Source organism: Mirounga angustirostris, unplaced genomic scaffold (genome assembly GCF_029215605.1).
Source record: "Mirounga angustirostris isolate CCGP_5_RB_7025 unplaced genomic scaffold, mMirAng1.0.hap1 SCAF_14, whole genome shotgun sequence".
Classification (NCBI taxonomy): domain Eukaryota; kingdom Metazoa; phylum Chordata; class Mammalia; order Carnivora; family Phocidae; genus Mirounga; species Mirounga angustirostris.
In genome coordinates this window covers 84,233,225-84,254,098 of record NW_026991722.1, presented here as the reverse complement: position 1 = coordinate 84,254,098, position 20,874 = coordinate 84,233,225, and positions in this window count along the sequence as shown.

Genomic DNA, 20,874 nt, shown 5'->3' with positions numbered 1-20,874 from the left:
CAAAGAAACTGTAATAGATTTGCAGATGCATCGATCTTGAGAAGGAAACAAAAGGGGTGTCAAGATAAAGAACAATTGGAGGAAGGAGGAGTCAGAGTAGACCTCCCTAAGGAGGCTGATCAGGATCAAGAGGGCAAGGAACGTGGTGCACAGATGGTGGGGGGAGGGGGAGAGCAGGGAGAATGGCTGGTGCAAAGGCCCAGAGGCAGGACCAAGGTGTGGAGGTTGGAGAGACGGGCCAGATCACGCAGAACTCTGGACACCACAGTGAGGATTTTCCATGTTCTGCTGAGACTGAGGGGCCACCACTGAAAGCTTTCAAGCAGGCAAGAGAGGGTGGAAGATGATTAGAGTTGAGCTTGAGAAGAACTCATTAGGCACATGTTTCCACAAGAGGAGGAACAGATTGTGAAGAGTGTTTTAAAATATGATTTTATTATTATTTAGGTATAGCAAGGCCAGCAGATCAAGAGACGACTGCTGGGGGGAAAATACCCTGTAATACTCCCAGATTGTAAGAGGAGCCTGCCACACCTCAGGTGCCATAGGGGGAAGCACCTGAGTTGGTAAAAAGGCAGAGGGAGTGAAGGGGAAAAGGTGGGCAAGAGCCCTTATCCTGACTTACACAGGAAAGAAAAGGCGAGGCAGGGTAAGCAGGCTGGGGACTGGCCAGTTTGAATAATGTCAGCGGGTTCTGGGGCACAGGGGCTGTCTGGTACTTGGCCCTGGGGGTGATGAGAACAGGTGGAAATTGACTCTGGATTGGTTACTTTGTGCACGAACACTGGCAGGTGAATCATTGCTAGTTAACTTGGGGAGGGACAATTCCTCCAGGGTCAGCAAAGCCCCAGGATGTCAAAACTCTAGACTGTAGAAAATAAAAGGCATGCTTAACACAGAAGGATGGCAAGAAAGGAAGTGGGGAGACCAGGGAGGCGGCTGTGTGGTCAGCTGTGTGAGAGGTGACAGGGGGACTACAGTGGGGGAAGGATGGAGGGGATCTGAAGCTTTTGTCATTTGTCCTCCCTCCCCACCACCCCGCAATCAGGAGAGGAAGACATCTTTCCTGGGATATCCATCTGCAAGGCATAACAAGTGCCCACTTGTTTGGGGAACTCAGTCGGCAATACTGACGACAGCGCACCTCCATTTTGTCCCAAGAGCTCAGCTATGTCACACAGGGGCTTCTTTGGAATCTGAGACCTATCGGCAAATGGGATTAGATGCTGTGGACCCAGAGCAGTGGAAATTGCCAAGATCCCTTAAAATAGGACTTGCTTTTTATTTCCTTCAAGACAAGACCTGGGCACTCCCTGATCTCTGTGATTTGGGAAGCACCTTTTCAGGGGCTGGACCTCTGTCTTCAAATATTTGAGGTCTGGGCATGTGAAAGATGGTGCTTGTTCAACTTGGACCCCGAAACCAGAGCTTGAGCTTCTGGGTATGGAGAAGAGGGGAGCAGATTTCAACAGTCTGGGGAGCCTTCTTAGGCAGAGAAGTCCAGAGATGAAAAAGGCTGCTTTTGAAGGCAGTGAGTTCACCTTCATGAAAGATGGTCTAGGAGAGTTGGGTATCCATCTGAGTGGACCCAGGGGTGATGATATTTAACATGTAGCACTTCGGTATGCCTACATGCTATATATACTTACTGTCTTATATAATCTCTTCAACAACCCTGGGAGGAAGGTGTTATTAAAATCCCCAATTTATAGACAAGTAAATAGAAGCTCAGAGGTATTACACCAATTGGCCCAGGCTCCCTAGAGAGTAGATAAGGTATTATAGTCACTGGCCTAAGTGACCACAGCCTGTGGTCTCAACCAATTAGCTGATGCTTCTCTGAGGCCAAGAACACCCCTAGAGAACTGATTAAAATGCCAATTCCTGGGTCATTCTCCTGACCTAACACTGGTGCATCTCCGCAGAGTAGAGCCCAGGGATCTGAATTTTAACAAGCCATTGAGGGTGGCCACAGAAGTTTGAAAGCCATCACTTGATGCCCTCCTGCCCTGGATTGGGGAGATAAGGTCTGAGGGTTTGGATACAATGGCTTTTAAGGTCCCTTCCATTCCTGAATCTCTAGAGGTCCATAATTAAAGGAAATTTTAGTTTTCTGTGGATTTTGTTTGTTTCTTTTTTTTTTTTTAAGATTTTATTTATTGGCGAGAGAGACAATGAGAGACAGAGAGCATGAGAGGGGGGAGGGTCAGAGGGAGAAGCAGACTCCCTGCTGAGCAGGGAGCCTGATGTGGGACTCGATCCCGGGACTCCAGGATCATGACCTGAGCCGAAGGCAGTCGCTTAACCAACTGAGCCACCCAGGCGCCTGATTTTGTTTGTTTCTATTTTCCTGCCAACCCCACCGACCTGCATTGATCTTGTTCCCTGGGTAGTGGACCACTAGTTTATATTCTGGACAAAAAGTAACAATCACAAATAAATAGAGTTAACTTTTATTAAGCCCTTACCATGTGCTGGTACCTCCACTAAGCACTTGAGACTGAGGCCTGGAGAAGAAAAGATTACCTTCCAATTTAGCAGGAAAGGCAGGATTTGAATCTGGGTCTGCTTGAGTAGAGAGGCCCCTGCACTTGATCATTCTGTGCCATGGCTTCAGTGGAGGGGGGGGCGGGGGACAGAGGTCTGTGCAACAACTTTCCAGGTAGTTTGTCTTTGTAACTCATTCATTCATTCAATAAGCATGCCGTGACGACCTTCTGTGTGTGAGACTGAGCTCTTGTCCTCATGGACTTTACAATCTTTTACCAAAGGGATACTGAGGATGGAGGGATGTGCACAAGTTGCTGGAAGAACATGTACTAGGGTCCTGACATGAGTAAGGTCAGAGAAATGAGGTTGAAAGAGAGACCCAAAGATGCTCTAGAAATAGAGAGACTGAATAATTCATTGCCTGTACTAAAATACTTTAGAGTTGTGGTTCTCAATGGGGCGTGATTTTTGTCTCCTAGGGGACATTGGCAATATCTGGAGGCATTTTTGATTGTCACAACTTGGGGGGACGGATATGGCATCTAGTGGGTAGAGGCCAGGGATGCTGCTAAACATCCTATAATGCATAGCACAGCCCCCCACCACAAAGTATTATCTTGTCTAAAATGTGAAGAGTGTCAAAATTGAGAAACCACGTACTACAGAGTAAAAGAGATATAATTAATAATTACAACAGAATAATTTCCATAAACCAGGATGGTACCAGGCACACCCATGTAGAGAGCTTAGAATCATAAAGTTGAAAATGCCTTTAAAGGTGGCCCAGGCACTGCTTAAGTGTCAGGACAGTAAATACATTGCCTAAGATCACACAGTGATTCACACACAGATCTGCATAAATCTTTTAGACAGCCAGAGAAGAGTTTGATTGGGGCTGTAAAGCTACTCTCTAGATCAGCAGAGCCTGGGACGATCCTCCCCCAAACCTAAGATTGTTCCCCTTAAGTCACTAAAACACATATCCCCTAGAGATGAGGCTGGCTGGCATGTGTTTGAAATGATGGGGTGTGAGCAGCTTTGAGCTTGAGGTTTTAAAAGGTTTTGGTGGGTTGACCTTGAGGATCCCTAGGCTATTGAAATAACTCTTTGCTTTTTTTTTGCCTGTGAAGTGAGTGATAATGAACATTTTCTTAGTGTTCTGAAAAGGAGGCCATGGCTTCTAGGTGATGTTGGAGGTTAAGGGAAACAAATCTAGAGTGGAGGAAGACAAATAACACCAGCACTATTCATTGAGCCCTTACTTGGAGCCAGGTACTGTGCTAAGAACTTCCCAGTGATGACTATCCTGATCTTCACAACAGCCCTGCCATGCAGATACTGCCATTATCTTGACTTTATGGAAGAACACCCAGCCTTTGGGAGGTGAAGTCACTAGCCCAAGGCCACCCAGATGTTTGAACCCAGGTCTGCCTGCCTCAGAGCCCACACTTTTACCCCTGCTGTTGATTAAGCTCAGGAGAAGTCAGTGGGAGATTCCTTGAGGTAATAGATTTTTTTTTAAAAAAAATATTTTATTTATTTGACAGAGAGAGATACAGCGAGAGAGGGAACACAAGCAGGGGGAGTGGGAGAGGGAGAAGCAGGCTTCCCGCTGAGCAGGGAGCCCAATGTGGGACTCGATCCCAGGACCCTGGGATCATGACCCGAGCCGAAGGCAGACGTTTAATGACTGAGCCACCCAGGTGCCCCCCTTGAGGTAATAGATTTAAGTTTAATCTTGACGACAAAGTTTGTAAGAAAAGAGGGAGAAAGAAAGTAGATTGGGCAAACACAGGATAAAGTTCTAACTCATTGTTACAGGCTATAGGGCCCTGTATGGCCTGGTCCCTGCCATCCTCTGCAGCCTCCATTGAGCCACTAGTTTCTTCTATGTTCCCTCCACTGGCCTGATTTTGAGATGCAACACTTTTTTCCTACTTCAGTGCTTTTGTCTACACAGTTCCCTTTGTCCATAATACTCCTCAGCCTATCTCTTTCCTTGGATGACTCCTATACATCTCTGGGGGCTCAACTGCAATGTCGCTTCCTCAAGGAAACCTTCACTGATCCTCCCCCCCACCCCATCTAGAACTAGTCTCACTGCACCCTGCACTTTTCCTTTACAGCCCTTAAAACAATTCTCATAATTATTGGGCAATGATATGTGTTCAATGTCTGCCTCTCTCAGCACCAGTCCAGTGCTGTCCAATAGAATTTTCTGCAGTTATGGAAATGTTTTAGACCTGTGCTGTCCAATGTGGTAGCCACTAATCACATGTAGCTATTGAGCACTCAAAATGTGGTTAGTGCAATCGAGAAAATGATTTTTCAAATTTCACGTATTTATTTATAAGTTACATTTTATATTGTATATTATACTATAGAAATGATTTCATATCCAAATTACATAATTTAAGTTTAAATTTAAATAACCACATATGGCTAGTGACAACCGTATTGGACGTTGCAGCTCCAGACTGTGACTTCCTTGAGAGCAAGGACCATGTCTATCTTAGTTGTAGAATCCCTTGTATCTAGGATGGTGCCTAAATGAATAAAATGAATGAGTCAATCAACCAATCAACCAATGTAGTCTGCAAAAGTTGCTTTCAAGAAATCATCCTACAAAGGAGAGACCTAGAGAAGTCTGACTTGCACAAGGTCATACAATAAGGCAGAACTAGATACAAAATCTTAGACTCCAGGGGTGCCTGGACAGCTCAGTCATTAAGCGTCTGCCTTCGGCTCAGGTCATAATCCCAGGGTCCTGGGATGGAGTCCCACATCGGGCTCCCTGCTCTGCGGAAAGCCTGCTTCTCCCTCTCCTACTCCCCCTGCTTGTGTTCCTTCTCTCGCTGTGTCTCTCTCTGTCAAATAAATAAATAAAATCTTAAAAAAAAACATAAAACCTTAGGCTCCAGAATCTCCTGTACATGGTACTGTGCCTAAATGGACAGCAGGTGAAAGGCAGAGGTTGTTTGGGGCCTAAAATGAACCATCCTAGAGCTGTGTGAAGGAGCTCAAGTGTAAGGAGGGACTGTTTCCTTAGGCACCCTCATCCCCCTTTCCCCTCCCTGAACCTTGTAAACTACTTAGTGGCTTATAATATATTAACACTTGGCTTCCCACAGGACTAAGTCTGTTCCAAAGTCCACTCTTGCCAACCCTCTACAGGGAATTCTGATTTTTTAAAAAAACCATATTGCTCTCAGGAAATCTGTTGCCTGCAATCTGTACACAATATACACAGGGTGTGGTTTAAAAAACCTCTAAGTCGTGATTTGTAACCCACTCAGATTCATGTAGCTGTTCCTTTTACTTCACTCCTTTTTTATAAATAGAAGTCAACACGTTTCAGGGCTAATTCTGACTTCATTCAAATTGCAGATTACGATTTTGAAGATTCCAGCATAGGGAGTCTCTATACATTTTTATAAATGATTTTTTGAGATGTAATAATAATATTAGTTAATATATGTTGAGTGCTTTGTGTCTACCAGGCGTTCAGCACACATTATCTCACCTGATCGTTACAGTAACTCTGTGAATCAAGGACTATTGTGAGCCCCATTTTATGGTGAGGGAAGCTCAATCTCAGAAAGGTTAAGTCACTTGCTCAAAGTCAAATAACCGGAAAGTGGCAAAGCCAAGATCTGAATTCTAGCCTGTCTTACTTAAGAGCTAATGCTCTTAGCCAGACACAATTTGGCCTTGCTAATAGATATTACATGTATTTATGTGTTAAAGTATCAGAGAGAATAACCAAGAAACTTAACCTGCGGTTTGGGAAGAGAGAGACTACCTTTTATTCTTGTACTTCTTTTTGAACTTTATTTACTCTATGTATAGATTATATTAGTACATTATATTAACATGAGTATAAAAAACTAAATTAATTTTTAAATTTAAATAAATAAAAACCTCATCATTTTTACCTTCTTTTTAATTAAGGAAGGAATTGTCACAATAGTGTCATGGCTATACTTGAATAGATTAAATATAAATGAATCTCTAAGTAATCTGCAAAGTTCACATGCTCTGACATTATTTGAAAATTTATCTCAATAAACTGCCATTCCAATATGTATTGTATTCTTATTCTGAGTACCAGATTTCATATTTCAATTTCTGAATTATTTTTTTAATTTTGAGATAATAGGTTGGTTTTTTTTAACATGATATTTATTTTCAACAAAAGTGGTGTTTCCCTCAAGAGACTTACAGTCACATATGTATATTTTTATATATTCATACATCGACCTCTGGATATTATAACTGAACATCCTTTGGCATTTGTGAAATAATGCTGATTACATAAGATATGCTATTTGTAGACCAATTAATAAAAACTTAAAAGTAAAATTTAATTAAAATTTTTAAATGAAAATTAATTTTACACCGATTGAGAAGTAAACATTAACAATACCCTTCAGTATTCAGAGCCTCAGAGAGCTGTATCAGTCACACTAAAAGTCACTTGGGAGAATTTCTCCGTGGCTTACAGAGGAAAAAAAAATTTAAGTCAAGAAAATACACATACACTAGCAATGATGTATCCTTTACAACAAATCCAAACAGTGTCTACCTTTACCATCCAAATGGCTAGTGCTTCTAAAAATTAAAACAAAAATCCCCATTAATGCCCCATCCCATAGTCTTGGGATTTGCTTAACAATCACCAGTGGCTTGTAGTAGAAGAAATTGGTAAGCCCCTCCACAAGGCCCCTGTCCTTTCTGTTGCTTGGTTGTATTTCTCCAAGATTCTCAGAGTAAATTTGATGTCCCTTAAAAATTCCCATCTTCTAGCTTTGTATTCCTGATGTTCTCAAGGATAGCCTTCGACAGAGTCTCACTCTAGGTAGCTGTTACAAAATCCTTTCATTCAGGAGAAGGCAAGAGGTTTCAGCCCTCTCATTCACACACTTCATAAACAACAAGACTTTGCCCAAGCCTCCCCTCTAGGAAGGTATTCTGGCTTCTTAGAAACCACTTTGCAACAGCAGTACCATTCCCTTCCAAAAGACCTTGCAGAAAAATTAGGAATTTCACAGCATAAGAGAAAAGGCTGGGAAAAACCAATGTCATTGCATGGACTCATCAATTCAGTCCACATTTTCAAAACAGCAGCTAATGCTTTCTCTTAAAACACAGACCTCAAAAATCCCTTTAGGATTGCGAGCAATTAAAAGGGAAAACATAACACCCCCAGGTCCCCATAAGATTCTGACGGATCTGAAAAATAGAACTGAGTCAGAGATACAGAGGCTGGACTGTGAAATAGGAAAATGGCTTGTCTCCTTGGGGCCTAATTCTTTCCTCTCCAACAGTTCCTTTTACATTCAAGAAGCCATGCAGAGATGCCCCCCTGCCGGTTTTCATTTTTTAAAGGAAAGCCTGTCTGCCTCTCCCTCGCCCCCATGATACTCACGGCAGCTGCCTTAGCTGGAATAAGTCCTCCTCCATGTCCGCGCTGCGCCAGGACGAGCCCTTTTCATGGCCCTTACATGGTGTTGGTGGATGACGAGCGGTCGGGGTTTCAGCACCAGGGTGCTGGACAGCTCCCGCGCCGCTTCCTCCCTTGGCGGCAGCTGTTCAGGGGAGGGAGCCGCCGGGGACCAGCCCACGAGACAAAGCCGCGGCCGCCAGGAGAGTGGGCGGAGAGGAGGAGGCGGAGGGCAGAGCGAGCTGCGCGGGGAGAGGGGGCGGGGAGAGCCCTTCTGGTTAGAGGAATTTACAGGCTCTCTGTGGTTGGCGATGTTTTACTGGGTGCCTATAAGGCACAACAGCCTGTGAAATGGCTGTCGAGGTACCAATGAGCACTCTTTGGTTGACAACCCCTCTCTAAATGTTTATTTGTAGGGATTCATTAGTGTTGTTATCGGTGTAATATTCTTGAAACCCAGGCTGATATAGCAAATGAAGGGAATGAAAAATTCAAAGAAGCATGCATGAAAATACTGTTTATTGAGCACCTACTGTATGCCAGACACTGTAATAGGCGCCAGGTATATGCGAGACAAGTTAGACGTGTCATTGTCATCATGGGGCTGTCTAGTGAAATGGATCAAGAAAAAAAAATGTTAAGTATGGGAAGCTCAAAGATCACTCATTCATTCATTTATTCATTCATTCATTCATTCAGGAAACAAGCATTTTTGAGTGATTTCTACAGCCCTGACACTGGGGAATCAAAGATTAATAAAACCAAATCCCTGCCTTCAAAATCCTCCCGATCTATGGTTTCCTCATCCTCCTCCAGCTACATTGTCTGCCCTCTTTAGGACTTAAGCTCCATAAAGTTTTGCTGATGTACCCCAAGGGCCTAGAACAATAAAACTTTATTTATGGACACTGAAATTGGAATTTAATATCCCTCACTAAACTTAACCCCAGGGCTTTGCATTGTGTACACTCAATACATGCTTGTTAAACTGAAAACAAACTGAACTTTCATTCCAGGTCAGTAGGGATTTGGTATCTATTGTAAGCCGTGGAGAGCAAGGGTAATGATTTCTATTAGAGCTGGCTAGTTGGAGGTCCACTGGTAGTGTGTCCAACTTGTCCTGGTTTGCCCAGGACCTCGAGTTTTAGCACTGGAAGTTCCAAGTCCTGGGAAGACCTGAGTCCCAGGCAAGCCTTGACAGTTGGTTACTCGACAACCACAAGCCAGATCCACAGAGAGATGTGTTTTGAGTAGCCTGAAGGGTTAACAAGAATACTTTTAAGTGTAAAGATTCAAAACCATGACACTCTTAGAAGAAAGCATAGGAGTAGATCCTCATGACCTTGAGTTAGGCAGCGGTTTCTTAGACATGACATCAAAAGCACAAGAGACAAAAGAAAAAAATTAAATACATTGGACTGGACCAAAGTTAAAAGCTTTTCTGCCTCAAAGGACGCCATCAAGAAAGTGAAAAGACAACCCAAGGCATGGGAGAAAATACTTGCAAATTATATACCTGATAAGAGACTTACTTCAAACAATATAAAGCACTCTTACAACTCAATAATAAAAAGGCAATGTAATTTTAAAACGGACAAATAGTATGAATAGATATTTCTGCAAAGAAGATGTGGCGCCTGGGTGGCTCAGTCAGTTTAGTGTCCGACTCTTGATTTCGGCTCAGGTCCTGATCTCAAGGTAGTGAGATTCAGCCCCACATAGGGCTTTGCACTCAGCAGGGAGTGAGATTCTCTCCCTTTCTCTCTGCCCCTCCCCTCACTCTCACACAAGCTCTCTCTCTCTTTCTCTCAAATAAATCAATAAATCTTTTTTTAAAAATGTGTGACTAGCCAATAAGCACTTGAAAACAATGCTTAACATCATTAGTTATTAGGGAAACGCAAATCAAAACAATGAGATACTACTTCATACCCACTGGAATGGCTAGAATTAAAAAGACAGACCATAACTAGTGTTGGTGAAGATGTGGACTGGACATTCCCCTCATACACAGTTGCTGGGAATGTAAAATGGTGCAGCTGCTATAGAAAACATTGAGTAGTTTCTCAAAAGTTTAAACAGAGTTACCTCAGGACCCAGCAATAAAACTTGTAGGTATATACCCAAAAGAAATGAAAACACAGTGTGCCCAAAACTTGTACACAATGTTCATAGCATTGTTATTTATAATATCAAAAAGTGGAATCACCCAAAAGTTCATCAAGTGATCATCAAATTATACACTTAAAAAGAGTGAATTGGGGATGCCTGGGTGGCTCAGTCAGTTGAACGTCCGACTCTTGATTTTGGCTCAGGTCATGATCTCAGAGTTGTGAGATGGAGCCCTGTGTGAGGCTTCGGGCTCGGCATTGAGTCTGCTTGAGATTCTCTCCCTCCCTTTCCCTCTGCTCCTCCTCCTGCTCATGATCTCTTTCTCTCCATCCCCCACCCTCAAATAAATAAATAAATAAAATCTTAAAAAAAAACCCAAAACAAACAAGCAAAAAGAGTGGATTATGTGGTATGTAATTATACTTCAATAGAGCTGTTCTTTTTTTTTTAAATAATGACTTTTAATAATTTTTAATAATAAGTAATAAAATTTGACTTCCAATTTTTTCAACATTTAAACAGAGGGTTATCAGCTTCTTGGGGAAGAGGGAAGCAGTGTTCCTCCACTGGGTCTGCCTTTCTGTCTGGCCACTAGGAAGTGGTGTCTGCACGCAGCGTGCCTGGCATTATCAAAGCTACAGCAAGCTTCACACATTAAGGTTCCCTCACTGCCCTCTGGAGACTTTTGAGGTGCCCCTGAAAACTGGGAGAACAGTACTCAGTACATAATAGGTATTTGAAAAATCCTAAAGAATTAATGTTTTCTCTTCTTTCTTAGAAACATGGTTACATTTTCTAAAGCAGTGGTTTCCGCCTTTGAGTGTGAGTGAGCATCCCCCAGAGGGCTTGTTAGCTTGCAGATGGTCGTGCACCACCCCCAGAGTTTCTAATTCAGCAGGTCTGGGGTGAGGCTTGAGAGTTTCCATTTCTAACAGGTTCCCAAATGATACTGATTCTGTTGGTCTGGGGACCCCACTGAGAACGCCTGTTTTAAAGTTATGTCTGGATGAGATTATCAGCCAAGAAAAATACGACCCATGTTTGTTTATACCTCTGATCTTTGAGACATCCTTGAGCAGATATGAATATCATAAAGGCAGTAACTTCCAGCTAACCACATTATCCATCTGTCCGGGAAATGGGGGCATGCCAAAAGCCAGATGGGTTTTATTTCACATCAGAGTAATGCATCATGGTCTCTCCTCTCAGATTCTTAAAACAAAATCTGTAGGGGCTGGAATAAAGACTGAAAAACCGCCCCGTGGCCTGAAATACTGAATATATAATTATGTGCTATGAACAAGTAATTCTCCTATCAACTGTGATCTGAATCCTATTATTATTAAGACAATAGTCCACTAGTTATAAAAATGGCACTTAATTTTTTTAAAAGGAAGCCTGTGGATTTAAATTCATAAAGAGATTTGTCTTTTTTTTCCCCCCCTTTGGAACTGAAATAGGATAAAAAACCAAAAGGGGCAAATAAGCCTTTGGTGGTAGATCCCTGTTCTGCTAGCCATGCTGGTAGGATGGCATTTCCACCTGGAGTCATTCCCAGGTCCCTGGCATTATGCTGGGAGCTGTTAATTACCTACTGACTTTACCCAGGAGCCAGTAGAAAGAGGAGGCTTGGCTACATTAAAAAATATAGAGGTGTATAACTTCAAAGACTCCCTTGGCCATATGTCTCATTAGTCTATGAAACACAAGGTCTCTAATCTACAATGAGAGAGGCCTGAAGGGGGCAAAGAGAACCTATTTTCCCCTTCAATTCTGCCCTCTTTTTCTTCCTGTATTTTGGGGCAGCTGGCTCAAAAGACAAACTCTAAAGCTCTGCTAATAAAACCATGATCTCTCAGACATTGTATTTCCAGAGGAACATAAAATAAGCAAGAGGTAAATGTGAATCAGAGGCCAGAACACCTATCCAGACCTAGGGAAGAGATTATCAAGCAGAAGCAGTTCAAGATATCTGAGTCAACACTGAAGAAGAGATAGGTCTTTTCTTTGCAGTCTTGTGACTTGTATTTTCAATTTCTTTCATTCAAAGTGTTTCCTAATTTCCCTTGTCAATTCTTTGTTTACCTATTTATTATTTAGAAATGTGTTGTCTAATTTCCATGTATTTATTGGTTTCCCAAATTTCCTTCCATTACTGATTTCTAATTTCATTGCATTGTGGTTGGAGAGCATAATTTGTATGGTTGCAGTCTTTTTAAATTCATTGAGACTTGTTTTATGGCCTACTGTATGGTCTATCTTGGAGAATGCTCCATGTGCACTTGAGAAGGAAGTGTATTCTGCTACTGTTGTGGGAAATGTTCTGTAGATGTCTATTGGATCTAGTTGGTTTATTGTGCTGATCAAAGTTCTCTTTCTTTGCTGATCTTCCGTCTGGTTGTTCTATCCATTATTGAAAGTGGGGTATTGAAATCTCCAACTGTTATTCTTGAATTGTCTATTTTCCCCTTAAATTCTGTCTTCTTTTACTTCATGTATTTTGGGGTTGTGTTGTTAAGTGCATCCATGCTCACAGTTCTTATATCTTCTTGATGAATTGATGTTTTTATCATCATAAAATGTCTTTCTTTGTCTCTAGTAACATTTTTTTTGGTCTTAAAACCTATTTTGTCTCCTATTTGCATAGTCACCTCATTCTCTTTTGGTTACTGTTTGGATGGTAAGACTTTTTCCATCCTTTCACTTTCAACCTATTTGTGTCTTTGAATCTAAAATGAAAAATCTCTTGTAGACAGCATATAGTTGGATCATGTTGTCTTATCCTTTCTGCCAATCTCTGGATTTTAGAGAATTTAATCCATTTAAATTTAATGTAATCATGGATCATGTAGAAAACAAATTATGTTTTATGTCTGTTTTGTTCCTCAGTTCCTCCATCACTGTCTTGTTTTGTGATAAACATATTTTTTAGTGTACCATTTTAATTCCCTTGTCATTTCTTTTAATATATATATTTTTAGTTATTTTCTTAGTGGTTGCTCTGAGGATTACCACTAACATCTCAATTTATAACAATCTAGTTTGGATTAATACCAACTTAATCTCATTATTCTACAAAAACTTTGTTCCTGTGTATCTTCATTTCTCCCACCTTTTAAGTTGTTTTGGTTATAAATTGTATCTTTATGCATTGTAAATAAAGAGAAAAATTAGTTACAAACAAAAACCACATTTTCCATGTTTTATATATATTTTTAAATATTTTATTTATTTATTTATTTGACAGAGAGAGACACAGCGAGAGAGGGAACACAAGCAGGGGGAGTGGGAGAGGGAGAAGCAGGCTTCCCTCTGAGCAGGGAGCCCAATGTGGGGCTCAATCCCAGGACCCTGGGATCATGACCCGAGCTGAAGGCAGACGCTTAATGACTGAGCCACCCAGGTTCTAAAGTTATGTTAGTCTGAAAAATTCCCTTTAGTATTTCTTGCAGGGCAAGACTGCTAGAAAAAAATCTTGGTGTTTGTTTATCTGGGAAGTCTCAATTTCTCCTTCATTTTTGAAGAGTCGTTTTGCCAGATATAGGATTCTTGATTGACAGTTCTTTTTTCTTTTAGAACACTGAATATATATCATCCTGCTGCCTTCTGTACCCTATTGTTTCTGATGAGAAATCAGTTGTTAATCGTATTGAGATCCCTTTTGCGTGAGAATCACCTCTCTTTCTGCTTTCAAAATTCTCTTTGTCTTTTGACTGCTTATTTGTGAGTCTAGGTGTGAATCTCTTTGAATTTATCCTGGAGTTCACTGAGCTTCTTGGATGTGTAGATTATTGTTTCCTATCAAATTTTGGAAGTTTTTAGCCACTATTTTTTCAAATATTCTTTCTGCCCCTTTCTTTCTCCTCTTTTCTGGGATTCCCATTGTGCATGTGTTATATGCTTGATGGTGTTCCACAGGTCTCTAAACCTCTGATCAGTGTTCTTTATTTTTCTTTCTGCTCCTGAAATGGATAATCTCAATTGATCTATTTTTGTGTTCATTGATTCTTTCTTCTGCCTGCTCAAATCTGTTGTGGAGTCCCTCTAGTGAGTTTTTCATTTCAGTTATTCAAGTCCAGAATTTCTACTTGATTTCTTTTTATAATTTCTTTCTTTTTATTAACATCCTCTATTTGGTGAGACATTGTTCTCACTCTTTCCTTTAGCTCTTCATACCTGTGTATAGGAAAAACCTGCCCAGTTTTCCTGAGTAGGGAAAAACCCAGCTCTCCTTCCTGTGTTTCTCTTTTACTTTTCAAACTACTACCACATTCACTACACTTCTGCCAACATATTTCTCATACCATGATTTCCCACACCAAGCAATTGTCTGTAACACCAGCTGGATGTCTTATAATTTAACTCAACCCTGACACAATTTACCTGGAGATACTGTCAGATCCTACAGGTTAAGGGCTCAATCCCGTAAGAGTGCTTCTACCTCACTACAGATAACAATTGCAATTAGGTTACCCACAACTTCTGTCCAATTTGGCTACAGATTGGAGGTTCCCATGACCCCCACCTCAGGTTCAATTAATTTGCTAGAGTGGCTCACAGAGCTTGGGGAAAGAATTCCTTACATTCATCAGTTTATTAAAGGATATAGATGAACAGCCAGATGAATAAATACATAGGGTTGAGGACTGGGAGGGTCTCAAAATGCTGGAGCTTCTGTCCCCATGGAGTTGGGGTGCATTTGCCAACCGGGAAGTTCTCCAAACCCGTACTATTGGGATTTTATGGAGGCCTCCTCATATAGGCATGATCAATTATTAACCCATTTCTAATCCCTCTCCCCTTTCTGGAGGATGGAAGGTAGAGCTGAAAATTCTCACCTTCTAATCATGGCTTGCTCTTTCTGGTGACCAGCTCCCATTCAGAGCCATCCAGAGCCCACTCAGAGTCACCTCAATAGAATGAAAGATGCTCCTACTGCTCTTAACACTTAGGAAATCACAAAGGTTTCAGGAGCCTTGTGCCAGAAACTGGGGGGCAGATACAAACACTTTGGAAAACTATTTGGCAGTTTCTTAAAGCAATGTGCTAAGATCTTATAGGACTACTGTTTGAATAGGAATGGGTGACTTTGAATGCCATTCTTACTGGGGAAAAACAAAGAAAGGAATCCAGTCACTGTTTGACAAGACATAAATTAACATCAAATAGGAGGAAGTGTACACAATTAACCATATCCAAGTTCTAAAAAGCCTATAGGGGCTTGCTAGTTTAAGAAAGTGAATATACACAATGTATGAACTGATCAGTCATATAAATTAGGTAATGATTACTGTAATTCCTTCTTGCAAATTATTTTTATAAAGGACTTACATTAAAGAGCTACCTAGAAAGGGTTAAATGTGGGCTCAATATTGTCAGGATCTGAGGTAAGAGGAGCTTAAAAGCTGAGTTTTAGGATTCCTCTGGAGACTGGACATCAACTAGGATATGAGTTACAAAGGTTGCAATAATCCAGAACTATTGCTTACAGAAAGAAAAAAATCATACATATAATCTTCTCTTAAAAATTGGTTTTCTAGGGGTGCCTGGGTGTCTCAGTCGGTTAAACATCTGTCTTCAGCTCAGGTCATGACCCAGGGTCCTGGGATCGAGCCCTGTATCAGGCTCCATGCTCAGCAGGGGTCTGCTTCTCCCTCTTCCTCTGCTCTCTCTCTCAAGCAAATAAATAAAATATTGTTTAAAAATTATTTTTCTAATTGTAAAAGAAATAAATGATCATTTAGAAATTCAGATAACATGCAAAAGCATTCAGAAGAAAATAAAAATTATTACTATATACAACAAAGAGATAACCAGAGTTACCACTTTGGGAATATATCCTTCTAGTCATTTTTTGATGCTGGGACACCCATACATAAATATCTTTTTATAAATTTGAAATCATATTTATCCTACGGAGGCTTGCTTTTTTCACTTTTCACAAGCTTCTAATGAACATTCCTGACCAAAAGGAATGTCAGTTTTGATACTGTCTCCCCTATGTTTTTCAAGTTTTAAATTTTTAATTATTTTTTGAATAAATAATGCATGCACATGGTACAAAATTCACAAAGGACAAAAGGATGTCTTTCCCTGTTCTCAGTAACATAGTTTCCTTACAAGAGGCAAACAGTGTTCCTGGTTTCTTGATTCTCTCTATATTTATAAACTCTTAATTTTTATTCTCTCCCACAAATAACAGCATTCCATTTCATTGTCCTACAACTTACTGTTTTCTCTCAATGTCTTAGACTCTTAGAATCTTAGAATCTTCCTTGTCAGTCCACAAAGAGCTGGTTCATTATTTTCACACTACACAGTACTCTGCTGCATGGGTTACCATAATTTTGCTGGGTATCTTCCAATCTTTTAATATTAGCAAAAAGACTGCAATAAATATCTTTATTCTTACCTCTGTATGATAAATACTTAGGTCACAGAATATACAGATTTTTAATTTTTCTAAGTAGTTCAAATTGCCTTGGATGGAGATACTCATCTATGCTCCCACAGGGATCCCCAAGAGTGCCTGTTTCCTCATATAATTGCCATCACTCTGTGTTATTGTGTTTTTCATGCTTTCAATCTGATATATATTAAATCAGAGGAAGAGAGACAGAGACTGAGAGATCATTTTTAAGGTATTGGCTCACATGATTGTGGAAGTTAGCAAGTCCAAAATATTCAGGGTGGGCCAGGAAGGTAGAGACCCAGAGAAGAGTGAATATTGAAGTTCAAGTCTAAAGGCCATCTGCTAGCAGAATTCCTGCTTGTTTGGGGGAGGTCCATCTCTTTGTTCTATTCAGACCTTCAACTGATTGGATGAGACCCACCTACGTTAGGGAGGGCAATCTATATTACTCAAAGTCTACAGATTTAAATATTAATCTCACCCAAACATCCAGAATAATGTTTGACCAAATTTCTGAGCACCATGACCCAGCCAAGTTAACATATAAAATAAACCATTACATCCAGGGGAAAAGATCAATTGCTTAAGTTCACACAGTCAGCCAGATGGAAGTTTTGGTCTATGTCTAGAACCAAGGATCTCTTTATTTAAGCCCAGTTCAGACCTGTAGTTTTAATACTAGTAACACTTACATTTGACTCCCCAGAGGGTTCAGTTTAAGCAGAGAAACCCTTTTCACCTCTGCTAAACATTTAGAAATCTGAGATAGTGCTTATCCGTCACCCCATCCCCTTCTGGCCCTTGGGTCAACTCATAAATTCATCCAGGGAGGAGGGAGAACTAGCTTCAAGAACGTGTTGCTGACATGATGAGGGCCAACTGTGTGGTCAGAGGACTTCTGGGAAAAAACATAACAACAGAAGAATGCAGGAGAGTCCTGGAGTGTTGTTTGAGGCAGAATTTACCCATTTTTGAGCCATTTTGTTATGTTTTTTGGTTTTTTGGGGGGCAGGATGTCTACGAAACAACCACGTAAGGAAAAAAACAATAACAACATTCTGCTAATGCTTGTATCTTTCTGTTTTTATTTTCTCTGTCTGGAAATAAAAGCAAGTGTTCCATTCATGTGGAAAGGATCTTATCTTCTTGTCTTTCCAGAACAGACACGTAGGCCCAAAGCTGAGGATAAAAGATACCAAGTGCTACATAATCTAAGTTGAGAGAGTTGCCAGCCAGAGCCAGGCTTTGGGGCCAGTCCTGCCCTCAGGGTTTACTAAGAGGGGTTGGGTCGATGAGGCTTTTGAGGAGAGGGGCACCCAGGTCTCTACTAATGAGAATGCCCCAAGGAAAAGTCTGTGTTTAGCCCTGCATCAAGTTCTAAAAACTGGAAAGGAATTCAATGCTCTTTTTCGTAGTTTACCTATCTGGTAGGAAAATAGAGCACAATGATAACTTTTAAAAATATTAAAAAGACGCCCGATTGGATTCTAGATCTTTCTTGTGGCTTTGTGTGACAATATGATTACAGTTTCTGACATCTGTCTTCTGAGTCACAGGGGAGCTAGCAGAGGGGGTGGAAAAGGTATTCAGAGCTGGACTTCTATCTCTCCAGGTCACTCTCTCCTCTGGAGTCTGGGAGAAGGCTTTTGAATCACATTTGAGTTTTAAATTCAAAAATAAATGGGACAGTGACTTAAATATTGAAATGAGATGGATCTCTGAAAGTAGCTACATAGCTGCGTTATTTAGGGACCTACTCCATGGTGTGAAAGGAGGAGGTCCGACTTAGTATAAGTGGGGGCAGTTGGAAAAATATTGTTTCAGGTCTTTATCCCATGGGGTTTAGGATCTCAAATAAACCATTTACCTGCAAAATAATCCCAGCAGCTGAGAGATGCCCAAGGCTCTGTCAGATGAGCTTGTGATCTCCCAGGATGCTGCAAATCCTTGATCCATCTGATGGATGTTAGAGCAGGCACTGCCTTGTTCCTGGCAGCAGCTATCATCATAAATTAGTAATATATCCTTATTTTTAAGAACTTCTATTAGTCAATGACAGCCACACCCCTACTGGTTAGAGGAGCAGCAAGGACCAGGCTGCAGGCATTTTTAACTTCATGCAATGTGGAGTACAGATCTTCCTTGACTTGTACAGGGCTACATTCCCATAAACCCATCATAAATTGAACATATTCTAAGTCGAAAATGCATTTAATACACCTACCCTATTGAACATTACAGCTTAGCCAAGCCTATCTTAAATGGACTCAGAACACTCACGTTAGCCAATAGCTGGGCAAAATTATCTAACTCAAAGCCTATTTTATAATAAAGTGTTGACTATCTCTTGTAATTTATTAAATACTTTACTGAAAGTGAGAAACGGGATGGTTGTATGGGTGCAGAATGGCTGTAAGTATATTGGTTGTTTACCCTCCTGGTCACCAGGGTGACTGGGAGCTGTGGCTGGCTGCCATTGCCCACCATCATGAGAGAGCATCGAACTGCATATTGCCAGCCCAGGAAAAAATCAAAATTCAAAATTCGAAGTAAGGTTTCAACTGAACGCATGTAGTTTTCACACCATTGTAACGTCAAAATATCGTAAGTCAGATCATCATAATTTGGGGGACTGTTTGCACTGTTATTACTCATGGGGTCACTGCAAGAATTAAATTGAAATAAGGCATATAAAATGGTCAAAATTTTGTGAATTGATTGACTATACTCTGTAAATGCCAATTATTTAAAATAGTCTGGTATGTAGACTTCTTAGCATACTTGTTGGTCAGGATGGCAGAATATTCACTAGGCAGGTTACTGTAGCAGTTCTCAAAATATAGTTGCAGGACCCCACTTTGAGGACCTTTTCAGGGGGTTATTGAGGTCAAAACTATTTTCATAATAACACTAAAACGTTTTTTTATTTGCCTTTTCCACTGTCACTCACTCATGAGTGCACCCTGGAGTTTTCCAGAGGTTCACAGCTGGTGATGAAGTCACAGCTTCAACGTCTAATGGAATGTATGCTTTGGTATTCTTGGATTTTAAAACTTTTCTCAGCCTTAATCAGTGGCTGCCAAGGACTGGAGGTGGGTGGAGGAGTGGACTACAAAGGGACAGGCGGTAATTTTATTTGGGGTGGGGGGTGAAGGTGCTATACCTTGTTTGTGGTAGTGGTTACACCGCTATGCATTTGCCAAAATTCACAGAACCAAATATAGGTGAATCTTATTGTATAAATGATACTTCGGTTAAAAAAAAAATTTTTTTTTCTCGATTTTAATTTCTAATAGTCTACATATACTTAGATATAACCCACATACACAAAAGATCTCAGAAATTTTTAAGCATACCAAAGGGTCCTGAGACCAAAAACTTTGAGAGCCACTGAATTAAAGCATTGATTTCTTTACTAAAGCAGGTGCAATCACTTGCTCTGGAGTTGGGGAGAGTGATTAAAAGGGAGTGCAAATTCTCTCTGGCTCTAAGGTTCTAGAAGCTGTGTTGTCCAACGTGGTAGCCACTGGCCACATGCGGCTGTTGAGCGCATGAAAAGTGCCCGGTTCAAATCGAGATGAACTTAGTACAAAAAAAGAACATAAAGGATCTTGTTAAAAACTATTATAAAGAAATGACAAGGGCGCCTGGGTGGCTCAGTTGGTTAAGCGACTGCCTCCGGCTCAGGTCATGATCCTGGAGTCCCAGGATCGAGCCCCGCATCGGGCTCCCTGCTCGGCGGGGAGTCTGCTTCTCCCTCTGACCCTCCCCCCTCTCATGTGCTCTCTCTCATTCTCTCTCTCAAATAAATAAATAAATAATCTTAAAAAAAAAAAAAAAGAAATGACAATATTTTGGACATAGCGGGTCAAGTAAAAAGTTATTGTTAATATTAATTTCATCTTTTTTTTTTTTAACTTTCACGGGGCTATTCGAAAATTTAAAATGTGGCCTCCGTTATATTTCTACGGGACGGCGCTGTTCTGGAGGGAAAGAGACTTCACCGCCAATCTCGTTTCCACCATACAAGCTACTTCCTACTTCCTGTGAAGTGTGGGTCACTTTGGGGTTGGTGTGAAGGTAGAATGTGAGTAATGCATGTGACGTACTTAGCAATGCATGTAAGTAAACAGTAAGTTCGGTGGCTATTGTCGAAGGCCTCGCTCTCTCTGCTGGTGCCATCAGAGATGGGCCAGCCTGCTCAGTAAAGGCCCTTCCTCCGCGACCTATTTACACTCTGATGACACCAGAGGGTGATAACTAAGGGTGGCCGAGGCCTGATCCCGCTTTCGGGCGGGACTGCCCTCTTCATAACGAGAAAATTAAAATGACCCCAGGAGCTGGCAGTGGGACATCTGTATTTAAAATGCACGGAGCCAGAGTAAAAGTTGAACACCCAGCGGGCAGCGGGCCGCAG